This window comes from Saccostrea cucullata, unplaced genomic scaffold (assembly GCF_032062105.1).
Source record: "Saccostrea cucullata isolate Sc308-1 unplaced genomic scaffold, CSIRO_AGI_Scuc_v1 ctg5480, whole genome shotgun sequence".
In the NCBI taxonomy this organism is placed as follows: Eukaryota; Metazoa; Mollusca; class Bivalvia; order Ostreida; family Ostreidae; genus Saccostrea; species Saccostrea cuccullata.
In genome coordinates, this window is record NW_026933145.1 from 12917 (window position 1) to 39081 (window position 26165).

At 35.9% G+C, this 26165-nt stretch overlaps 1 pseudogene; it reads left to right on the plus strand.

Moving 5' to 3' along the window:
• Positions 1-19935: 19935 nt before the first annotated feature.
• Positions 19936-21010, plus strand: LOC134237392 (putative nuclease HARBI1; annotated as a pseudogene).
• Positions 21011-26165: the final 5155 nt, after the last annotated feature.

A 26165-nucleotide genomic window follows, 5' to 3' on the forward strand; every position in this document is an offset into this window, starting at 1 on the left:
ATTCAGATTAAAAATGATAATCTAAGTTTTCAGTTTAATCCTTCATTTTTTAAAAGTGATTTTAGAGGGTTTTGATAAAAATCAAACACGTCCTGTGTTGCAAGTAGAAAAGTGAAGTTTATGTCATTATCGACACCTACAAATTCTTTGGTAATACCGTCTTACATGTAACTAATCCATATGTCCTTTGCGACGTCTATTAGCGCTGGTGGATTTCCAATGTACGCATGTCGTGCACGAATACCAGCTCTCAGTCTCTTGCGAACAATTTATGCACTTTTATGCTGATTTTTTCATCCATCAATTGTAGCAGCAGTTTTTACAGCAGTTCTTAATCTCGGGAGGTGCTGAAAGTGGTGGGGGGGTTCTGACGGTCCTGCCTGGGTGTGGTTACCTGCAGACGGCCAATTCTTGGTCTTCCGACGTTAGTTTAATGACTGCAAAGTCCACTGATATATTCCAAATGCAGTTGCAACTTCCTGTTGCGTAGCTCCGTTTAGTATCATCGTTAGCCTGGTTGTGTTCATCTTTGTTTGGGCTTGACATTGCAGCATCTACACTGCAATCAAATCTTAAATATGGGTTTAATAGGAGTGTTTATTGTTTCTCTAAAACCAAAATATCAACGAAAATAGACATTCGATTTAGAAGAAATCATGAAAAAAACTACTTTCAGAAACACGTTTAATCAAGGGAGATAATTCAACACTTGGGTTTCAAAACCTCATTTTGTCCTTTAAATGTCACAGGTATCCAATGATATAAAAGATATTTGTTCCATGTACATTTTAAAAATTTCTTCGACGAGTAAAACAATATTTGTTTCTTTTTTTGTTGAGTATATATTTGAAAATTATCCCAACTATCGTTAAAATAAGAACACTGTTAGACGTTAAATGTGTCAGCGTAGATGTTCATCTTCATTTGACAGAGAGCTGCAGATCAGACGTTCTGTCTAAATTTTAAACAAATACTTCATATTTTTTTAGTTTTCTGTTTAAGCCAGATGATACCATGTAGGTTCATATTTACTCTGGTTTTTATAAATTTTAAATCTCTTAAGGGTGTTGGAGAGAAAAGAGAAGCACAATTACAAATTATGTGTGTGTTTGTTTGTGGGCGAGACCGTTTTCTTTTCGAGTTAGATAATACAGGACTAATTCATTTTTAGTAAGACTTTTATAATTTGTTTGAGATTTGGGAAAACGGACTGGTTCATATTCCACATGAAAAGGTTCCGATTCCCCTAACTCAGTTTGAGATTGAGCTGGACAGAACAGGGCTGTTTCAGAGTAAGTCTGATTTTTTTTTCAGTTTCTTGTTTGAGCTGGGAAGAGGTCAAAACTGGTTCATATTAAGTCTGATTTTAATAGTTTCCTGTTTGAGTTGGGGAGACGGGACTGATTCATTTTGTGCATTGCCATCCAGAGGATAAAGAGGAGGTCGTCGCTGTTAAGAAGTTGATAGTCGGTGCAATGTCAGCTCACTTCCAGGTGAGAGATTGGTCGGTACTTGTATAATTGTGTTAGAACTTTATCAGGCCAATTAAGGTAAGTCATAGATCTGTGCATTGTCAGTAGTATAAGTAGTCTAGATGGCCGGGTGAACTGATTGCACTTTTTATGCAAATACAGTCAAAAATGTTGGATTCTGATTGGCTAGGGGAATAGTCGGGTCAAGGGAGTGCACCTCCCTGGGTTGATAGCCGGGTCAACTAAGTACAGGCCTGTAGGATGATAGCTGTGTCAACTCAGTACAGCCCCTGGGGTGGGGCTAGGGAGGTCAAGAGAGTACAGCCCCTAGGTGGGGCTAGGTGGGTCAACTAAGTGTGGAGGGACTCCTCCTCCTTTAGACGCATAGACTTAAAAAACCTTAGCCTTTGACACTAGATAAACACGCTACTACTACGATTTGGCAGCGATTTCATTCACACTCAGCTAGCCAGCCCGAGCTGCATTTTCTGAAAACGGAAAAAAACAATAACAAAGATACACACAAGGCAAAACAAGGAATTTTATTCAGAGTCAATATACATACAGAATTTTTACTTTTTCTTCTTCTGTGCCTTTTCGGTCGGGGGGAGTTTCCTCTTGTGGGTGCTGGGAATCTCTCTGCTGTGTTCCTTACCTTGTCCTGGAGTCTTGGGTTCCTGAACCCTTTTTTCCAGTTTTTCTACTTCTTTCACTAACTGGTCTATCTCCCTTCCTAGATGACGAATCTCTTTCATTGCTTCTTTTCTAAAATCACTGATATCATTATGTATCACCTAATATGATACACCTGATGCTGAATAAGGAGAATTTCAAGAAAGGAAAAAGAGCCATCGTTCAGATTGACAATCCCTGGGATAAATTTTGTTTAGCTAGAGCTATCGTCGTCACTCGAGTACACAGTGAAAAAGCGGAACATCCAGAGCCGGAGTGGAAAAAACGATGGAAACACATGAGGTTAGGAGATGTAAGAACCAATAACCAGAAGAACCAAGCCCTAGTCCTCATAGAACAAGCCGGCTGTGATATCACTCAACCTTGTGGACCCGAAGAATGGGGGAAATTACAACAGGTGTTGGCCCTTCGCTATCGACTAAAAAATATTTCAGTTTAAGGCCACTTCGTCTAAACCCTGTTTAGAGCCTATTTACATGTACAATTAAAGGCTGGGGAGATGGAACTTGTTTGAATGTCCTAAAGATACACACAAGGCAAAACAAGGAATTTTATTCAGAGTCAATATACATACAGAATTTTTACTTTTTCTTCTTCTGTGCCTTTTCGGTCAGGGGGAAGTTTCCTCTTATGGGTGCTGGGAATCTCTCTGCTATAATGATATCAATGGTCTCTGTTAGACGACCATCATTACGATGCCATCCTATCGATGCCAGGAGTGATGGGAAACCAATATTACTGTGATCATTGCGATGTGGGGTACAGGAATGTCACAGAACATCGTACTCAGTGCCCTCATCGCTGCTCCTTTTGTTTAGCGGACACCCCATGCCCCGAAGACGATAGCCACATTCAATGTCAGCAAAGCCAAGGATTTTTTAAGAACAGGACCTGCTACGAAAATCATTTAAGACCCCATAGTAAGAAGACCACCACCAGTGTATGCAGTTTAGTGGGACAATGCGAGAATTGTCATGTATGGATGCCTAAGAAATTATTTCCTCGTCATCATTGCGGAGGACAGAAACAGTGTAAGATCTGTAAGAAAATCGTCGATTCCGATCATCAGTGCTACATTCAACAGAAGCCTGAGAAGAAGAAGTTCAAGGGGAAAGAGACCTTGCAGTTTTACATCTATTACGATTTCGAATGCACTCAGGAAAACGGCATCCACGTCCCTAATCTGTGTGTGGCACACCGCGTCTGTTAACAATACGGTCACTTACCCAAAGACCAGCCCTGTCCCCATTGTCAACACATGGGACCCCGTCAGCACGTGTTTAAAGGAATAGAAACCTTAAAACAGTTCATGGACTGGTTATTACAACCGACAACAAGAACTAAGAATTCCACTTTAGTACATGACGAGGACATCGTCATCGCCCATAACTTCAAAAGATACGACGGACAGTTCATTTTGAATCGACTTGTGCATTCCGCCTACCTGAACCCTACAGTCAACATGAACGGCAGTAAGATCTTATGCATGGAAATTTGCGGATTGAAATTCGACTCGTATATTTTTTTACCTTTTGCTTTGGCCAAGATGCCCTCGGCTTTTGGATTCACCAAACTGAAGAAAGGATATTTCCCAAACTTTTCCAATAGGCTGCTATTGGCACGGATGCCCCACCTAGCCTGCAATTCCAATCTACAGACCGAAACTCATCCTCACCGGACCCAGTTAACTTACCAGGAATTACACGAAGAAACGCTCAGAAGGAGTTCGGTTTTGGAGGTAATGGGGTACACCGTCCGTAGTGTCTGGGAGCACGATTTCGATCAGCAAGTGCAAAGAGATGTGAGTTTACAGCATTTTGTACGAGACCTGGACATTCCCGATCCTTTGAACCCCCGAGAAGCCCTGTACGGAGGCCAGACCAATGCGACGCGATTATATTGTGAGGAAGGGGACATGAGATATGTGGACGTCTGTTCGTTATACCCTTACGTGTTAAAACAAAGACCTTTTCCTCTCGGCCATCCTGAGATCATCACAGACGATTCCAGGACGTGAGAAGTTATTTCGGGCTCATTCACTGTCGGATCGTACCACCCCGAGGCCTCTATCACCCCGTTTTACCTTATCGCACGGGAGGCAAGTTATTATTTCCCTTATGTCGAACCTGTGCAGAACAACAGGACTCTACCTCTCATCATCGATGTCAACACAAAGACCAGGAACGCAGTCTCATGGGCACCTGGGTGACGACCGAATTACATAAAGCGCTGGACATGGGATATACCTTAGAGCGAATCTACGAAGTGTGGCATTTTCCAGAAAGCAGTCAGGATTTATTCAGACCTTAAATCGATACCTTTCTCAAGATCAAACAGAAAGCGTCTGGATATCCCCCCGACTGTCAGACCTCAGAACAAGAACAAGATTACATTCGACAAGGCTTACACAAAGAAGGAATTATGATGGACCTGCTCAGTATCGAGAAGAATCCAGTGAGAAGAACCATCGCTAAACTCTTTTTAAATTGTCTGTGGTGAAAATTTGCTAAACTATTGTTATTACCCAAAAATCGATACTTGAGCGAAGAAGAGGAATAACAATAACTCGAAAAAGATTCGACCCTCGACATTAAGGGGATGCGACTCTTAGACAATAAAGAGAACCCCAGATTGGACATGATGCTGGTGAATTACCAAGAGAAACAGGAATTCGTAGAAGAGTGTCCCCTTGGAAACGTGGTATTGGCTTGTTTTACCACCATTCATGCCTGCTTACATCTCTACAAGACTTTAGAACCTTTAGATCTGGCCCTTAATTTCGATACAGAGAGTATTATTTACCAACATCAGGAAGGAGCTTTTAATCCTACTTTGGGCAACAGTTTAGGTGAATGGACCGACGAATTAAGTGCAAAAAACGACAGCATCCTAAACATCCAGACATGTCTTAAACTTATTAGAACCCGACACTCTTAATGGAACAATTGGTCAGTAGCTCATTTGTTAAATTGAATTAAGAGTGTTTCGGCAGTATTAATAGCACATGTCAATTTATAACTATAATACGGCTTGCCATCATCAGGGGTCTACCGTATGCATGAATCAATCAATTTCTTTGAACTTCATTTGATTTTAATTTGGAATTAATGATAAGATCGCCTATATTCTTGTGTTTGCTGTATGCCACCATAGGGGGTGTTGTGAATAATTCTTTGCATACTTTATCATCAAGTATGTAACTCCAATATTTCAAAAGTCGTTTCCCTAACCCCTTTAAACATGGGTTAAACTTGGTGACCAAAACGTTTGGTACAGCCTTTTAGTTGTTTTTCTTCTTTGATTTTTTAAGAAGATCCATTCTATTTGCAGAAATAGTTTCTTGCATAATAGGTTCAATTTCTGAATCTTTATAACCTCGTTTTTCGAGATGAGTTTTGAAATCTCTAAAGATAACTTCCAGTACAGTTTGATCACTAGTATTTCTCAAATGTCTGGTACATTCTCCTTTAATTAGGCCCTTGAAAACTGATGGGCTATGAGAACTTTGCCTGTGCAAGTATTGGAAGCTGTTAGTAGGTTTGATATACGAGCGAATGTCTAATCGCTGGCTATCTAAGAATCTTGATCTTTTGTAAATAGTTGTGTCTAAGAAGTTGACACTTGTGTGAGATATTTCATAAGTGAATCTCAAATATTCATGACAAGAGTTCCCTATGTCAAAAAATTCTTTAATATCATCCGGGCTTCCGTTAAATAGAATAAAGCCGTCATCTCTAAATCTGCCGTGATAAATAAGTTTGTCGGCATGTTGAAATTTAGATATTACATCATCAGTGATGTCTTTCATACGTATATCTGTAATTTCTGGTGACGGGCGTGCCCCCATCGCCGCGCCTATAATTTGTTTGTAGTATCGTCCGTTAAACTCGAAAAATTATTTTCAAGTATATATACATCTGAGAAAAAAGATAAGATCAGAACTGCAAGGTCGAGGTAATTCCAGATTAGAATTGTCTTTTAAATATGCTTTCTCGACAGATTGTAGCAATTCATCAAATTCCATGTTGGTGTACATGCTGGTCACATCATAAGTAACCAGGATGATATTTTCAGGTACAATGAAAGATTCGATTTTTTGGTATAAAGTCCGACGTGTCTTTGATGTATGAATTTTGTTTCTGAACAATGGGCACCAGGAAATGATCACAGTAGTGACCTATATTTTCCTTTGGTGTGCCGCATTGAGAGATATTATTTTGAAAAAAAGACATCAATCAACCAGGACTGTCGTAAATTTAGCAGGGCTCGACACTCTAGACCACTTATGATTTTTTCAATAGAGTGTTTCTGCGGTTTTTTAAGAGAAATATGATTTTTTGCTCTTAAGGCCCGCCATCATCGGGAGCCCGACCTTGAGCATTAGTCTTTAGCTATTGTAAGCGTGACTTAATTATCATTTCGCCTATGTTTTTGTGTTTACTGTAGGCGATTATTGGATCATCGATAAATAACTCTTTGCAAATTGTGTCTGTTTGCAAAATGTTCCAGTGTTTGAGAAGGCGTTTTTTTAAACCCTTGATATATGGATTGTATTTGGTAATCATAACAATTTCTTTGACGCTGTTTTTTCATGATTTTTTCGTGCAAGTACTTTTTTCTGTTTGTTTTGCCCATTTCAGTGATAATGGGATCGATTTCCTTATCAGAGTAACCTCTCTTGATTAAGTGTGTCTTAAAGTTTGCTAAAACTTTTGTCAGGATAGATGAATCACTTGTATTTCTTGCATGTCTGATGCATTCACCTTTTAAAAGTCCTTTAAATACTGAAGGACTGTAGGCGCTTTCTCTGTGTAAATACTGAAAATTATTTGTTGGTTTTACATATGATTGTATATCGAGGACATTACTCTTTTGGAATCTCAGGCCTTTGTATACTGTGGTGTCAAGAAAGTTAACACTTTCATTTGAAATTTCAAAGGTGAATTTTAAGTGATCGTGACAGGTATTGCCGATATCGAAGAATTCTAGGATTTCCTCTTTTGTGCCGGTGAAGGCTATAAACCCGTCATCTCTATATCTACCATGATAGAGGATTTGGTTGGCGAATTTGAATTTTGACATAATATGATTTGTGATTTGATACATTCTTGTATCTGAGATTATTTTCGATTATTTTCTCATTCCTATCGTACAAAAACAATCAACATATATTTAGGACACTACAGATTTTATCACTCTATGCCTCCATAATAACACTTTATTGAAAAAATCATAAGTGGTCTAGAGTGTCGAGCCCTGCTAAATTTACGACAGCCTTGGTTGATTGATGTCTTTTTTCAAAGACATGCAAGAAATACTACTGACCCTGAAATATTACATGCAACACTTAATGACTTCAAGACGCACTTATCAAGGCGAGGATACTCTACTTCGGAAATTGATCCTATTATCAAGGAAACGGTCAACACAAACCGATCAAAACTCATCATCAAAAAGACTCAAGAACAGTCATTACGTAACCCTACAGTACTGGTTACTAAATTTAACCCTTGCGTTAAAGGACTGAAAAAACGAATTCTGAAATACTGGGACACCATTCTTAGAAATCCAGAATGCAAAACTTTATTTAATTCTCAACCAACCCTAGCTTACAGCAAACACAAGAATATAGGTGACGAGATAATCCGGTCTCACCTAAAACAAACACCATGATTTATGTCCTTGGCCCCTGATGAGGCTTCTTAATAACCGAAACACTCTACAACTACTTGCGTAATTCAAATCAAATATTAATCTGCTCTTTGCAAAAACATATCTACTAGAAGTGTGGTTTAGAGTGTCGGGTCCTAATAAATCTCTTACAAGTTTGGTTGATTGATGTCGCTACCCAAACAGAAAAAACAGCCTATCGGATCATGCTAACAACTCATGTGTAAATCATGGTTTTGATATGATTTCGGTATAGGAAAATTTCACATGCAAATGAGCTAATGGATCATGGTTCTGAGATGATCTGTTAAACTAAACAACCAGCAAGAAAACCATGATCCTGGTATGATCTGTTGTAGAGCTAACAACTCGTATTAAAACCATGATCCTGGAATGATCTGTTGTAGCTAACAACTCGTATTAAAACCATGACCCTGGTATGATCTGTTGTAGCTCACAACTCGTATTAAAACCATGGTCCTGGTATGATCTGTTGTAGCTAACAACTCGTATTAAAACCATGATCCTGGTATGATATGTTGTAGCTAACTGTAACAACTCGTATCAAAATCATGATCCTGGTATGATCTGTTAAATTGAACAACTCATAGGAAAATTCTACTTCTTATACAATTTTACTAAACACTTTGATATTTGCAATAAAGTTCTCTTTAATATTTGATAAATAATTTCAGTTACCAAAAATTAAGAAAAATATTATACACATATGTCACATGAACCATGACGTCATATAAATATAATCCCAACAAATGATCTTCCTTAATAAGATGACGATTTAAATATAAAATATTATCCATACTATTCACTGAATTTTATAAGAACAGAATCACAGAAATCCATTCTTCTTAAAGAATAATCCGGAACTCACTGATATCACTGCTTATTTATGATTATGCAAAAGCATATAATTACAACATCTGTTCACTACAGAATCAGCAGAGTGGTGGATCTATTATTCAGAATCACAAACACTGAAAGGGCTCTCAATGAAGTAGTCTATCCTCTGATATAACTCTTTATATGTGTACATAAGCACCCTAAAAAGAAACGTAGAGAGAGTGGTATTTATTTATCGATCAACATATCATTATCTTTATCTTTATCTTTCATGAAAATATGAAATATTCAAGTACTTTCCCCATTGCATTAGTGAAAAGAATTAGATTAATCACCAAAAGAATACTATTGTTGAAATGTAATATTATTTACGTACACAAATTTTGTCTTCTCCAAAGGCGGGTCTTTTGAATTTGTTAATTTGAATCCAACTCAGATGTTAATCATGAAGATGGAAATGTCTGTAGCTGCAAAAGAATTTCATTTTTATAAATAAACATTTTATATAACGATTAACATGTACATGTACAACAAATATTTGAATCAACGAGGTCAATTTGATGCTTAAATTAAGTTTTCAGCTCAAATCCATGTAAAGCTTTGCTATGTCTCTTCTACACATTTACAAAGAAAAAATGATATTATCATGCACTTGCTGGTATAAACTAGAAATTAAAAAAGGTCAACAATAAAATTAATGAATTATACTCACCGAGTATAGAGTTAATAGTCCAGCACTTATTTTTATTGCTTAATTATGATGCAAAGGCTTTTCTTTTAAATCGGCAACAAGAAAACGCGCACATCTTGTTTATCAGAATTCAAATTCTGACCTAGATCAGCTACAAACCACTGTACTACAGCGTGCTGCCCAGCAGGAGAATTGCATAACAAGGTTACTACGACTCTGAAACTGACCAGTGATCCAATCCTAATCTAATGCCTCAAAGTTAGATTGGGAGTGGATCACAAATATTACATGAAGAGAAAGAGTTTTAATAAAACCTGGCTGCGTTATTTAAACAAAATACATGTGTGCTAATTTAAATATGAATTATTGTATTAAATTTGTTTGTCATTTCATTCAACTTCAAAAAAAATATAGTCTTTGTTACTATACCTGTACATGCTGTGTGCATTTAATTTATCAAAACTTAATTTTCCTGTTTTCTTTTAAATAAGACTTTTATTGATGTATGCATGTTGTTTGATTCTCCAAGCTAAAGTGAATTTAAAGCTTGCATTTTCACCTATCATAGATGACAAAGTTAACAAACCATATCAGGATCATGCAACCAATTCTGACAAAGTTAACAAATCATATAAAACTCATGGTTCTCAAAAGAGAAGTTAACAGATCATGTGTAACTCGTATGGAGTTTAAAGACTAAGTTAAGAAACCATATCAAAATCACAAACTTTTAGCAGTTAAAGTTAACGAATCATTTCAAACTCATGTTCCTTTGTTTTCTAAGTTAATGGCACATGTCAGAATCGCAAGAAAATCATAGCAGACTCATTCCCCAGAAACAAACCACATCAGGATCATACTTCCTTATTTGTCATCTATGATTTCAGTATGATCCATTTAATGGATCATGTCTAAATCATAGTTCAAAATCATGAATTTGTGAGTTTGATATGGTTTGTATGTGATTTTGGCATGATTTGTTAAGAAAAGTTTTTGTTTGGGTAATTTTCACACTTTGACTAGGGCCAATGTCCCACCGGCATCATCCCGTGCATCGCCTTCCCTTGGACAGCGATCGACTTGTGTGGTTTATTTGGTCATCCAGCAATCCGGCCACACTCTTTGCTTCTTTTGTCTTCTAAGACATTTTATAATTACCAGTACTTCCTTTACCAAATCAGCACATGTTTGTAAAGGATTGAACTGCGACTTCAAAGATCGTCTTTTACTCTTCTCTTGTAATCAAATACTTCGGCTTGCTCAAGTATTTACATACAATAGTACCCTTCATTCAATTACTTTGTATCAACGTTTTACCAAGCAAGAAAAACACAAGAATATCAGACTGTGAATACAAGGATACATCGAAGGACCAGATCAACTTAAACCAGGAAGAATTCATTGAGGATTTGGACAGTTATGTGAAATATTAATCCTCTTATTATCATCATATGATATTAAGACGGATCTTTATTTAACCTTATATCATGACACTATGTACATCAGACGATTAAGCATCCTCGGGATTTAATTACCATCAAATTGGTGCGCATTAGCCATTCATTGGACCAGCTCTTACACACCGCCCCCTCGCACGTGACCATAACGAATCACCGGAATCTGGATATGGGTTTCTTATGGCCACACACTCTTCTCATCCTCTAATCTATCAACAGTTATTGATATTTAGACGGATTCGTTATTTCATAAAAATACTCATTGTTGATCTATAGCGCTATAATCAATATATTTACCACCTACTACTCCTCTATTTGAATGAATCGACGAAAAAATAGACAGAGTAAACAATGCACTCGTAATTATCTACGGGGAGTTAGAACTCAATGCAAGGAAACTACGGCCACAGGGAGAAAGTTTGTTTTAAATCTATCAAGACACAACATATCCCAACATGAACTCTCAGTTCTAAGCAAAGGCTTAAAATTTATTCCAACGCCTAAAAGCGACAATGCTTAAAGCCTTCTGCTCAAAGATTTTGAAAAATTTGCCAGGAAACTCAGATGCAAATTCCACTTTGATACCGGAGACGACATTGCCATTAACCCCTTTAGAACAAAATCTGGCGTCAAACCGCCATTTACATGCAGCGAACTCGAGGAATACATAGATAAAACAAAACTGGAACTTTCCTCTTTGGAAATTGTACAAAAGAGATCAAACATCTCCAATGCTGAAAGAGAAGCTATTTTATCTCTTAAAAATAACAACGACATTGTTATTAAAAAAGTAAAACCTCTTTCCAAAATTTGTTACTTCTTTATTACACATATTAACTGTAAAATATCAACCACTTACCCACATAGTATCAGATTTTATTCCTAATTCTGATTCAAAAAGTTTGAACCATTTTGTGTCAGAGTAGATTAGTCTTCGGGTCCATGTTGATTTAATGCACATAAGAAATCCATATAATCAATCATTTTTAACTCCCCATTTCTATAGTCTTGGATTATAACACTCTTCTTAACCTTATGAACTTCACTTCCCCATAGAAAATAGTAAAGGTCTTTCTCATATTCATTGAGAAGTTCCTTATTCGGGTTTGGAATAGTCAGTATCAAATGGTTCATCTTTGGTATAATCAAGGATTTAATCACTGTTAATCTACCAATGGGAATCAGTTTTCTAAATTGCCATCGTTTTATCAATCGCTTTATCTGTTTTAATTTTGAAGGGTATTTCAGTTTAATCATTTCATTTAAATTAATAGAAAATTTTACACCAAGAAGATCAAAAGTGGAATTATTTCAATCTAACTTCCATCTCGAGTGATGAAAGACTTCTTTCGAATTTTTTTTTTACTACCAATCCACACCATTTTAGTTTTTTAGAAAATAATTTTCAGTCCAGATACCAGTGCAAAATAATCAAGCTCTCTTAATAAACCATCCATAGACAGTGGTGATCCATCCGATTTAATTGAAGTATCATCAGCATATTGTGGAAGTTTATATTCGTTATCAATCGTTCAGCAATACAGCCCGAAGCTCTTTTATAAATCACATTCAACATATTGATTGGGCGCCAGTTCTTTAAGATTTTTTTTCCTGGTTTAGGTAGGCAAGGTATTATACCTAATTTATTTGATTCAGTAAAGTGTGATATTTCATATGAGTTGTTTATTGCTCTTGTAATTAAAGCGCCTCTTTTCTGCCAAAATTTTTTTTTAAAATTCGAAGGTGAACCCATCTGGTCCGGGGCTTTTCTCATTTTTCATATTTTTCAAATAATCTAAAACTTCAGCATGAGTCAAAGGTCTTCGAGACTTTCTGATTCCTTTTTGTTCAATTTCGGAACATCATAAATCTTTAATTTTTCATGGATATTTCCCGATTCTACATTCTCACTACTTTTACAGTTGTTTATAAATTTTCATAAAACAGCTTAACTTAATTCAAAATATCAAATTAATAAGTAATTATTGTTCCATCTTCCTTTTCAATTTTAGGTATAACTTTTCTCTGATAGTTTAAAGACTCAAGGCTGGTAAAATATTTCGAAGGTTTTTCTCCTTCTTCTATCTATTTTTCTCTTTTGACCTAATACACTGAACCTTAAAATTAATTTTTTTAATATTCTCTTATTCTTCATGTTTGTTTTCTAATTCTTCAGCATGTTCTTGAGACAAATTCTATACCAGTTTAAAGATTTTTTTTTCTAGTCACAGTTCTTCTTCGGTTATTTTTATTATGTTTTCATATGAATCCTTTGTGACTGTCATATTTTGTAGTACTCTATAAAAAACAGGAAAATTCGTTAATTTTTGGCATTTTGAGATGCCCCCTCTAGTATCAAGACGGTAGAATTATGTGTTTCTCACATATATTATATAATATAGTATTATTCATCACATATTATAGTTTGAACAAAAAGTCTATTGTAGTATTTGTGTAATTTGCTTTAAAGTGCTAAAAATTGGCATTTTCCTATATAATCCTATAGTAAATGTACCTGTATTTTGAGACGGTCCCTCATAAATAACTGGACGGTAAATTTTCCCCTGACTTGGCATGTACACTGATGTCAATGTAAGTTTTATATGGTATAAAAATGGAGAGTTTCGCTATTGTAGTTTTCACACAATAAAACCCAAGTCAGCCCCCTTAATGAATTCGTAGTGTTCATCTGATTGCGAAAAAATTATATTTTATATATCTTATTTTATATTCACATCCATGCGATTTAAATGTCTCCGCCTATTTGCGGTTATCTTAAATTCGATAGTGGTCCCGTTCAAATATCCGGAATTTAAGGCTTTTACATGTTCTTTTCTATTGCATTGTCTATAATTTCAGAAATATGTATGACAAAAAATCAAGACATAAAAAACAAAAGCATATGCTTGCACAATAATCATAGAATAATTTAGCGATATATTGTAAAAATAGTCAAAAAGGTTCCAAATGACTCAAGTGCACTCATTCTTTAATTTTGATAAGGATATGGATTATTTAAACTATAAAAACCTAAATAACCCTAAATCAAGAATGGAAGTATTAAAGATGATAGAGATACTAGATTTAAAAGATAATTTTCGTGAAAATAGTCCAAATTTAAAAAGTTTCACTTGGAGAAAGAAAAATCCATTAAAACAGGCAAGACGTAATTATTTCCATATATCAGAATTATTACTCAGTCTTGCTCCTAATGTAAAATTTGAAATGTAAAATTAGAAAATAGTTATCGTTCAGATCACTGTCCAGTTGTTATGGGTGGACATCCTTTACTTGCAGATAAAGAATATGTTAATTTCATAAAAGATAAAAAATATTAAAAATATTAAATTACAATATGCCTGTCCTGTTTATAATTTTGATAATATTTACTCTATTAAAAATGATACAATTCAATTAAAGCTCAATGATCAGTTATTTCTCGATACATTATCGATGGAAATATATAAGACGAAAATCAATTTCATACTCAACTCATGACATAAAGAAAACAAGATGTGTTTGTTAAACACTGATGCCCCCGTATGGCAACATTTGTGAAGATTGAACATTTCTTAGATGCAAATTTAATATATTGGTACCCAAAGTAGCGTTTCCTAATTGGAAATAGAATTGTTAAACATGAAAGCCCTATCACCATCTGTTCCCAAGTTTTGGCAAGGCTAAAGTTTTTTTCATAAGTACAGAAATCTTCAAGATCAAGGTAAGAGGTTATTGGTGTCCAATGAAAGATCTTTCCTCAAAGATCACATGTTTGAAGTGAGAAAAACCCTAGCCATAACCATTCAAAAGTTATGGCCAAGGTTAAAAATATTATATTGGTACGTTATACTCCAAGATCAAGGTCACAGGGTCAAGATATTGGAAATGAATGAAAGGTCGTGTTTAAAGAATTACATATATGAAGTATGAAAGCCCTAGCCCTTACTCTTCAAAACTTCTTGCTAAGGTTTTTTTTCATAAGTCCCGAAATCTCCAAGGTCAAGGTCAAAAGGTAATGGTTTTTAGTATCCAATAAATGCTTTAGATCCAAAAAATATAAATTTGAAGTATGGAAGCTCTAGCCCTAACCGTTCAAAAGTTATGGCCAAGGTTCAGATTATTTAAAAGTATGCCAAACTCTAAGGTCAAGGTCAAAGGGTCAAAGGTTTTGATATCAAATGAAAGGCCTTGTCACAAGGATTAAATATGTAAAGCATGAAAGCACTATTTCTAACCCTTTAAAAGATATGATCAAGGTTTATTTTTTAAAAGTAGGTCAAACTCCAAGGTCAAGGTCAAAGGTCATCGTTCTTAGTATCAAGTAAAGTGTCTTCTTACAAGGATTACATATGTGAAGTATAAAAGCCCTAACCTTTACCGTTCAAAAGGTATTGCCAAGATTAAAGTTTTTTCCTTATTATGTAAATCACCAAGGTCAAGGTCAAAAGGTCAAGGTTGGTGGTATCCAGTAAAAGATCTTGCCGCAAAAAATGTATATGTGAAGTATAAATGTCCTCGTATCTACTGTTCAAAAGTTTAGCCAAAGTAAAAATTTGAATTTTTTGTGTAAAAGAGGGTCAAATTCCAAGGTCAAGTTCAAAAGGTTATATTTGGTGGTACCCAAAGAAAGGTCTTGTCACAAGGAATACACATGTGAAATATGAAAGTCACAGCTCTACTTAATCAAAGGTTATAGACAAGGTTAAAGTTTTTGCGGACAAACAGACAGAGATAAAGAGAGACCGAAAGACAGAGAGATAGACAGACAGACTGACAGACGGACACGACAAAAACTATATACCTCCGAAACTTCTTTTACAGGGGCATAATAATGGAGATATTCTCAAATTTCTATGTTTTAAATTTCAAGAGCTTTTAATTACTTTTTCTTTAATACTATTTTAAACAACCTACCTATCGATTGCAAAATCGGTTAAAAAATCAGTTATCAAAGACCTATATACATGTATAATGAACAAATGCTAAGTATTTAAGTTTAATGTTTTATTCGAGTTGGCAGATATTGTCCACAGTGGTTTACACAACAGTGGGGCAGCCGGCAAAATGACATACCCCCAAAATCAACATAAGTTGTGCCCTCCCTGACGGGAAAAGTAGCACGCTGGGTTGACCTCAATCGTGCCACTGACACATTTCAACACAAACTGTCTTTTAATTATATTATTTTGCTTTAGCTTTACATTGTATAAGATATAATTTTCAAAGTCAACATCACATAAATAAACATCAACCATCCTTTATATCAACATCAACCACAAAAAGTCAACAAAAGCAACAGTTCATTGTTCAATTGAAGGTGACGATTTCGCCAATACGACCACTGTGAAGTTTAGTCTACTGTCTTTCTCCGAACTCCTCGAATGGATAATTCGCCAAGTTGACCCTTGTCACGTTCGGCCAGAGATCATTCTAAAGGCCCCGAATACGGAAATAGCAGGCAATTCTGATCAGCATCGTTAGTCTCCTTCAACGAGATCTCTAATATCTGAAAAGACAAAACAAAAACCCACAGCAGAAAAAGATTCTCAATAACATTTGCATAACTTTAATAAATTTGGTAAAGCCAAACCATGTAAAACAATGAAAAACGTAATTAAAAAACAAAAGGAGAATATTCAACACCTAGCTCAAGGGGTGAGGTGGGAGGGTATTTCATAATACAAAAAAGTAAATCTCATACTTTCATCACCCACCTTTCACTTTCATTGAAGCAAAGAAAAGGGGAGATAACCCGTAAACCTAGTGACTAAGTACCGACACTGTATGGATGGATAAAGAAATTCCGGCTTATCACATTTATTAGTTTTTTCCACAATTATTAGTTTTTTCCACAAAAAGTAGGTGAATGATGACATATAATAAAAGAATAGAGCTTTGATAACGGCGCATATTGTGAGATGAACTCAAATATCGGTATTATATAAAATTGTAATTATTTTTTTTTTCACTTTAATTTCTTGATTTTGTTTAATTTTAATAGTCAAGCGAAAAAAAGTTGCTTTGAAACAGTGAATACACTCATTTTACTATGATACGCGAAGTATTGCACAATGGAAACTATAGTCGGACCCCTTAAATGATGAAAAGAGAGATTGTGTAGTTTCATGGTGCGCAACTAATAAATGATTCTAGTGTTTAGGGATGGGATGATTGTATCGCCCTGCAGTCCATAATATAGAGGCGACATTGGCCTACATTTACTAATATTGCTACCAATACCAGAATTCTTTCAAAACACTCCTAAAAAAATACACAGTAAAATTAGAGACTTTAATCTTTGAACCTTATTAGACCTTGTGCAAAAATATACCATGCTCGGAAGTTGGAAGTATGACATAAGCTGTCCGAATAGAAACTTCAAATGACAAACACAATGAAATGTTCAGTGAAAGCATTGGCGTATCGAGCCGTGGAATTTCACGTGAGTAAAGTGATTATAATATCAATCGTTGACACTCGAGGACCTGTAAATTTAGTGGCAAACTCGACGGTAGTTTGGAGACTTTTTCAAAAATTAGATATGAACCACAACTTGGCGAACATTGTCCTTTGTAAATATAAGTATAAAAATACACATTCTTTGCAAATGATACCAATGGCCAAGTTGCGGCTCGATGTAAACAATGCTTTGGAAAACTGGTATGCATATGAATAACAATAGAAATGTGACAAAGCTGTTCGACTCCCGCCTTAAAAGCAAGTGTCGCTAGGCATTATTTAGTACTTTCATGTAATATAATATACAAGAACCTGCTCGTAAGACATTGTTTAATACCTATAAAACATGAATTTTGATAAAATTCGTGATTTCGGGATCCAACGATCATAGCTTAAGTGCACTCATCCTTAAAGTCACCACCTACAATCACATATTGTAATGAGTAATATTCTTTTGCCATATTAGAAATCTTTTTATAGAAGGCTAGTGTATCCAAATTTGGTCCATATATATTTACTAACAAGAAAGATAGATTGTCTATGACTACATCTAGAATAAGATAATTGCCATTGTCATCTTTATATTCACTAACCAATGTCGTGTCACAATTATTATTACAGATTGAAGATACTCCCCGCAAGTTTGATTTGTATGCAATAAAAAAAGCCTTATATCCCCATAATACTCTAATCATGCTTTCATCTGTTTTGACATAGTTTGTATCTTGAAAGAAATAAACATTTTTTTTTCCTTTAAAATTTTAAAGACATTCCTCCTTTTAATCATTTCCGCTTAACTGTGATAATTTAAATAAGTATTTTAGGGAAATATTTACATGGATAGTCACCCATTCCATAATGAGTGCATAAAAAAGTTTACTGTTCCCCAACAGCAAGAAAAAAAGAGATGTAAAAACGTACAAATCAGTATATATGTACAATGCAGAAAAGTAGATTTTAAGCTCAAACACACTTGCTGTGATTTTCAAAATGTGCAAAACAGACCAAAAACCCTAATTTTAAGTTAATCTTTTAAGAAAATTGTTAAAACTATAGAAAATTAGTTTCAGTTGAGAGAAACTCTATATACTCAAGTTCTTTAGTATTTGGTTCCTTTCTTCCTAATTAAAATTTGTTGTAGTTACTATGTTTGTTTTTTTTTTCTATTGAAGAAATATATCGGGAATATAATTACAACAAAAATTTATCCATATCAAAATGTCACACTTTGCACTATTTTAAATTGAAATTATGCACACAGACTCCTCTCTGTGTTGAGTGGTAGAGTAAAACTTGATCGAAACTTACATGTATAAACGATCAATGTTGCACGGTTTCTATACTGGAAATCGAGACTTTGAAAAAAAACCCACAAAAATAGCGACGTATAAACTTGCGAATTCCATTGTATCAAACATGAACATTTATAATTTATCCAGAAATTATAAGCAGCATGAATATAATCATATTGAAAACCACTAAAATTAATATTTTTGTCCATGCAAAATTACCGTAATAGTCAAATTCGATGAAAGTACACAAATGCTAACTAATTGAAAAAGTAATTTACTATATGTTAATATTTTTAGCCAGTGACTTTTCATAATTTACATTTTAAAGCGTCAGACGGGAACTCGCATATTTCTTGCGGCACTCATCCCAACCTCTGTGATGTGCATGAAGCGTCTAGGTTCGATCTTACTGCCGCAACACCACGAAACGACCACTAGTGCGTTATTCATGTCATTATCAGCCAGTGTCTTTAGTAGCATTCTCCCGGTTCCGTGCTCGCCGTCATCTTTCGACCCCTCGTGTGTCGTGCAGTCATTACTGGTGAACCGAAACGCATAAATATCGTGGCTCGCTCTGGTAGTGTTATCTGTCCGCATAATATAACTTCTACAAGCGATCGTCTCACCTATTGATAGGAATCTACTGGCGTTAAGTGGGCAGCAAACCGGTTTCCATTGTCTTCTGTTGTCTTCCCCGTACTGATCGCGATCTTGACCTCTTCTCCATTGATGATTTCATCGGCCATAGGTCGGCTGTAAATTTTATTCATTACACAGATTTGCTTTGTGTGAAAACGAGGTTTTGACCTTTCAACAGTCTCAATGTTACGGTCCGCATATTGTTTCTGTACAGCATAAAGATGTTCGCTTTTTTCTCTGTTTTTCCGGTTGATGTCGGAGCATTCTTATTGGCGACTGCTTATCCTTAAGAATTTAAATGTGCCTCATTACAATATCCTTGTGTGATTTGTTAGCAAATTGACCACAAATAGGCCTAGGGTATTTCCTTTGCTTGTCGTACTCTCGCATTCTAATAACTCTATAAATCTGAACGCTATCAACAGTCTCTCCCGGTATCTACAAACACGTTTCTAATGATCTTGGCGAGGTTTTCAGGACTTTTTTATTTTATCTCGGGCGCCTTTTCATCTACTCCACTTACTATGATATTGTCTTCAATTGCTCTGGATCTAAGCTCTAGAATTTGTTCACTAATGGCCGCTTGCACATGTTTGGTTTAAGCCTGGCTCAAGGTAATCTAGACTTAAGTCAGGTTCAAAATTATCAAATCACTTGAAGACCACTCTGATTTATCAGCATTGTGGTTAAATGTAAACCAGGTAATGGGCAGGTTTAAAGGAAGGTTTATAAGTGATGGAGTATTATTTTGATGAGATAGACCAAATTTATTTAGTGGAAAGACTTATCAGGCGAGAAAGAGTGGTAAGAGACAGGACAAACCCTTTTTTGAATTATTCGGAAGAATTTATAGACAGATTTCGTTTAAGAAAGGAATGTGTAATTGAATTTTTAAATGAAATTTGGGAACAACTGTAGCCAAAACGAAAGTTTCATCAATATCACCACTTGACCAACTACGAATAGCTTTACGGTTTTACGCAACTGGGTGTTTCCTCCGAGTTTCTGGAGATCTCTTTGGAGTTCATGAAAGTTTAGCTTCTCGAATTGTGATGAGAGAGTATCATCTGTATTGGCATCGCTTTACAAGAATTATGTAGTATTTCCATTAGGAAATAAACTAACTGAAATCTTAAGCGGTCTTATGAACCATAATGGTATTCCGGGAATTGTGGGTGCAATAGACTGTAACCATATTCCAATACAATCACCCGGAGGTGACACGGCAGAAATTTTTCGAAACAGGAAAGGATTTTTTTCTCCATTAATGTTTAGGCAATTTGTGACAATGATCTTATGCTTACAAATGTGGTTGCAAGATGGCCGGGAAGTACACATGGCAGTCGGATTTTTTAGAACAGTAGTGTCTGTGCTAATATTGAGAGAAGAAATATTCCTGGGATTTTGATTGGAGATAATGGATACGCTCTCAAACCTTATTTAATAACACCCCTTCTTACTTGCTGGACACCACAAGAGAGACGCTTTAATTTTGCTTTAAAGTAACAGTAGAGTTAAGATTGAAAATGTATTTGGCATTTGAAAAAGACATTTTCCTTGCCTTAGAAACCAGTTGAGATTTAAGATTTCTACAACTTTGCACGTTATTATTGCTTGCGCAGTATTGTATAATATTGCCAAGAAAGCTGCCATACCGGTACCAGATGATGAGGATGAAGCAGATACAGTTGTTCCAGTGCAAACCAAGGGGGACAAGCTTGAAGAGCAGTTTTGATAAGGCATTTCTGGAGAGAAAAAAACTCCAAACAAGTAAGTTAAATTTATTATAAATTTAATTTTTCACTTTTCAAATGTTTAATGTAGGCTTTATACTATAAATTGAGCAGAAAGAGCCACAGTTGTTGTTAGAATCTGTACTTCCATAAGTAGTGGTTGGAGGTACAGGCAACTTAGGTTCACTTGATTTTATTTCATTTTCTAGTTTCTGTTTCTTAAACATTAGTATGTCCTCTTTCAACTGCAGGATTGCCATTTTCTTCTTATGTTCTATTTCTGCTATTTCCAGGAGTCTATTCTTGACTTGGTCTTGACGTCCGGGACCAGCAGCTTTTCGTTTGGTACCAGGGACTCTGGGCACAGGTGGTTGCGGTTTGATGGATTCTTTCGACATTATCAGCGCATCTTCCTGAATTGTGTTAGTAGTCAATATCTGTGAACAGTGAAACATTCATTGGAAATATTATGAGTAAATAAAATATATCATTGATGTTATGTTTTTTTGTTTGAACATGTATTTTTAAACCACACATTTTTATTTTTAATAGCTGAATATTTATATAGAATTATTGTAAATGATGGGTGCGCCGGATCTTATTCATGTTCTCGTAATTTGGCAAGATTGATTGATTGATTGATTGTATACTGTTTAACGTCCCTCTCCATAATATTTCACTGATATGAAGACGTCACCATTGCCGGTGAAGGGCTGCAAATTTGGGCCTTTGCTCGGCACTCAGGGCCATTAAGCAGGGAGGGATCTTTATCGTGCCACACCTGCTGTGACACGGGGCCTCGGTTTATACGGTCTCATCCGAAAGACCGCCCCATTTAGTCGCCTTTTACGACAAGCAAGGGGGTACTGAGGACCTATTCTAACCCGGATCCTCACGGGATCGTAATTTGGCAAGAATGGTGGGATCGCAGACTTATATGTAAAGGTTGAAAATAAAATCTACAGCGCATACATATATTAAAAATATTTTCATTGAAATTCTTTTAATCCAATAATGTTGACAAAATATACCTCGTCATTATCATCAGAATCTTCATTGTCATCTTCTGGTTCATCGCCATGGAGACTTGCGTCATCGTCACATGGGTTTTGCAAACTAAAATTTTGCTGAGGAAGCATTTCGGATAATGGTGCTGGAAATTTTATCTAAGCTTTTCCCAGATGGTCCTCCGCCTGTCTTTTTCTTGTCTTTCCTCTCTTTAGCAACAGCAGACTGCGTTCTGGCTTTTAGATTTTTCCATAATGATTTCAACTGATTTATGGTTCTCTTGTTTACACCATGTCTCGAATTAAATTCTTTCTCAATATTTATCCATTCTGTGTTCTTTTTACTAACCATTCTGCCGTCATTCTGCTTATTTTCTATGATGTCCTTCCTAGCATGGATAAGCTCTAACAAAATTTCTTTTTCTAATTCAGAAAAAAATTGCTGACTTCTGTCTTGTTGCTATTATTTTCAATGAATGAGATAATCTTAAGCCGTATTCAGGTAAGAAAGAGTTGAGTCACAGGTTTGCAACCCAACTACTTCTCACCTGAGTACAGCTCAAGGCAGGTTTAAGACAGTATTATCTGATCCCAAGATCACCTATTAAATCAGGGTCACCTGAGCTAAAGATATGCAAGTGGCTATTTTAGTCTTTACACAATACTCTAGTCGGACTATGTAATCCTTCATTCGGCTAAGTTCTCTTTCCATCTTCTGTTTTTCCTGCAGCTCAGTGGTTATATATATAGCCTGTTCTTGTACATTTTCTAATAGTTTCTGAATGCCTTGTTTTCCTCTTATGTCCTCTGTAACGTCGTCCAGATGGAAACCTTGTCCATCAATCCTTAATAGAAGGTTTGCTAGAGTATTGTGTATAAAAGTACCGTGTATGACATCTTTCATCTGAAAGTTTTACGTTCCTTTGAAGTTTCTCAATCACTAGTACTGGTGTTAATGGTGTTACTGTCCATATCATCGAGCGCTCCCTTTTTAGACTGGGTCGATTGGCTGGCCATATTTCACAATGTAACAGTGGAACGTATGAGTATCGCTTAACAGTTTTTTATCCAGTCGACATCGTATCAACATTGCTTTCTTATTTTTATTGTTAACGTCGTTCACATCGTCGACATTGCAGTGCTGGTTGATATCAACATTGCCTTTTTATATCTTTCTTGTTTACATTGTTAAAATCGGCGACATTGAAATGTTGGTCAATATCAAATCGACATCATGTCAACATTGCGTTCCTTTTTTTCTTGTTAACATCGTACACATCTTCAGCATCGCAATGGTGGTTGATATCAAGAGTTAACTTCGTGTTAACAATGCCATTTTTATTTTTCTTGGTAACATCCTTCACATCGTCAACATTGCAATGTTGGTCGATATCGATTCGATAATATTTCAACATTGATTTCTATTTTTCTTGTTTACATCGTCGAAATTGTAATGTTGGTCGATATTGAGTCGACATCTTGTCAACATTACCTTTTCATTTTTCATGTTTACATCGTTCACATCGTCGACATTGCAATGTGGGTCGATATGGAGTGGACATCGTGCCAACATTGCTTTCTAATTTTTCTTGTCTACGTCATTCACATCGTCGACATTGCATTGTTAGTCAATATCAAGTCGACATCTTGTCATTGCCTCCTTATTTTTCTTGTTTACATCGTTCAAATCGGCGACATTGCAATGTTGGTCGATATCGAGTCAACATCGTGTCAACATTTCCTTTTTTTGTTTAAGTCGTTCACATCGTCGACATTGCAATGTCGGTTGATATCGAGGTGACATCGTTTCAACATTGCCTTCTTTTTTTTAATTACATTGTTTACATCGTCGACATTGCAATGTTGATCGATGTCGAGTCGATAACGTTTCAACATTGCTTTCTTTTTAGCTCACCTGAGCCGAAGGCTCAAGTGAGCTTTTCTGATCACATTTTGTCCGGCGTCCGTCTGTCCGTCTGTCTGTCCGTCTGTCTGTAAACTTTTCACATTTGCAACTTCTTCTCAAGAACCACTGGGCCAATTTCAACCAAACTTGCCACAAAGCATCCTTGGGTGAAGGGGATTTAAGTTTGTTCAAATGAAGGGCCACGCCCTCATTCAAGGGGAGATAATTGGCAATTAATGAAAATTTGGTGGCATGTTTTAAAAATCTTCTTCTCAAGAACCACTGTGCCAGGAAAGATAAAACTTATGGGGAATCATCCTCAGGTAGTGTAGATTCAAGTTTGTTCAAATCATGACCCCTGGGAGTAGGGCGGGGCCAAAATGGCCGACCAAAGTTTTACATATAAAAATATAGGAAAATTCTTTAAAAATCTTCTCAAGAATGACCAAGCCATAATTCATCATATTTATATGGAAGCATGCTCAGATAGTGTAGATTAAAGTTTGTCCAAATCATGACCCCCGAGGGTAGCGCAGGGCCAAAATGGCCGACCAAAGTTTTACATAGAAATATATGGGAAAATTCTTTAAAAATCTTCCTCTCAAGAATGACCAAGCCATAATTCATCATATTTATATGGAATCATCCTCAGGTAGTGTAGATTCAAGTTTGTTCAAATCATGACCCTCGGGGGTAGGGCGGGACCAAAATGGCCGACCAAAGTTTTACATAGAAATATATAGGAAATTTTTTAAAAAATCTTCTTCTCAAGAATGACCTAGCCATAATTCATCATATTTATATGGAATCATCTTTAGGTAGTGTAGATTCAAGATTGTTCAAATCATGACCCCCGGGGGTAGGGCGGGGCCAAAATGGCCGACCAAAGTTTTACATAGAAATATATAGGAAAATTCTTTAAAAATCTTCTTCTCAAGAATGACCAAGCAATAATTCATCATATTTATATTGAAGCATCCTCAGGTAGTGCAGATTCAAGTTTGTTCAAATCATGACCCCCGGGGGTAGGGCGGGGCCAAAATGGCCGACCAAAGTTTTACATAGATATATATAGGAAAATTCTTTAAAAATCTTCTTCTCAAGAATGACCAAGCCATAATTCATCATATTTATATGGAAGCATCCTCAGGTAGTGTAGATTCAAGTTTGTTCAAATCATGACCCCCGGGGGTAGGGCGGGGCCAAAATGGCCGACCAAAGTTTTACATAGAAATATATAGGAAAATTCTTTAAAAATCTTCTTCTCAAGAATGACCAAGCCATAATTAATCATATTTATATTGAAGCATCCTCAGGTAGTGTAGATTCAAGTTTGTTCAAATCATGACCCCCGGGGATAGGGCAAGGCCAAAATGGCTGACCAAAGTTTTACATAGAAATATATAGGAAAATTCTTTAAAAATCTTCTTCTCAAGAATGACCAAGCCATAATTCATCATATTTATATGGAAGCATCCTCAGGTAGTGTAGATTCAAGTTTGTTCAAATCATGACCCCCGGGGATAGGGCGAGGCCAAAATGGCTGACCTAAATTTTACATAGAAATATCTAAGAAAATTCTTTAAAAATCTTCCTCTCAAGAATGACCAAGCCATAATTCATCATATTTATATGGAAGCATCCTCAGGTAGTGTAGATTCAAGTTTGTTCAAATCATGACCCCCGGGGGTAGGGCGGGGCCAAAATGGCTGACCAAAGTTTTACATAGAAATATATAGGAAAATTCTTTAAAAATCTTCTTCTCAAGAATGACCAAGCCATAATTCATCATATTTATGTGGAAGCATGCTCAGGTAGTGTAGATTCAAGTTTGTTCAAATCATGACCCCCAGGGGTAGGGCGGGGCCAAAATGGCCGACCAAAGTTTTACATATAAATATATAGAAAAATACTTTAAAAATCATCTTCTCAAAGATAGAAAATCCATGATTGTTCATGGGACAACTTTTGGATTTTACCTTTTCAATAATAAACCAATTTATACTTTTACTAGCAACAGTGCTCAGGTGAGCGATGTGGCCCATGGGCCTCTTGTTTCTTAATGGCATCGTTTACATCGTCGACATTGGAATGTTGGTTGATATTGAGTCGACATCTTGTCAACATTACCTTCTTATATTTCTTGTTTACATCGTTCACATCATCGGCATTACAGTGTTGTTCGATATCGAGTTTTAACATTGTTACATTGCGATGTCGACGATGTTGACATACAATGTAAAAATAATTACAATGTAGACGATGTATACGCGATATTGTATTGATAT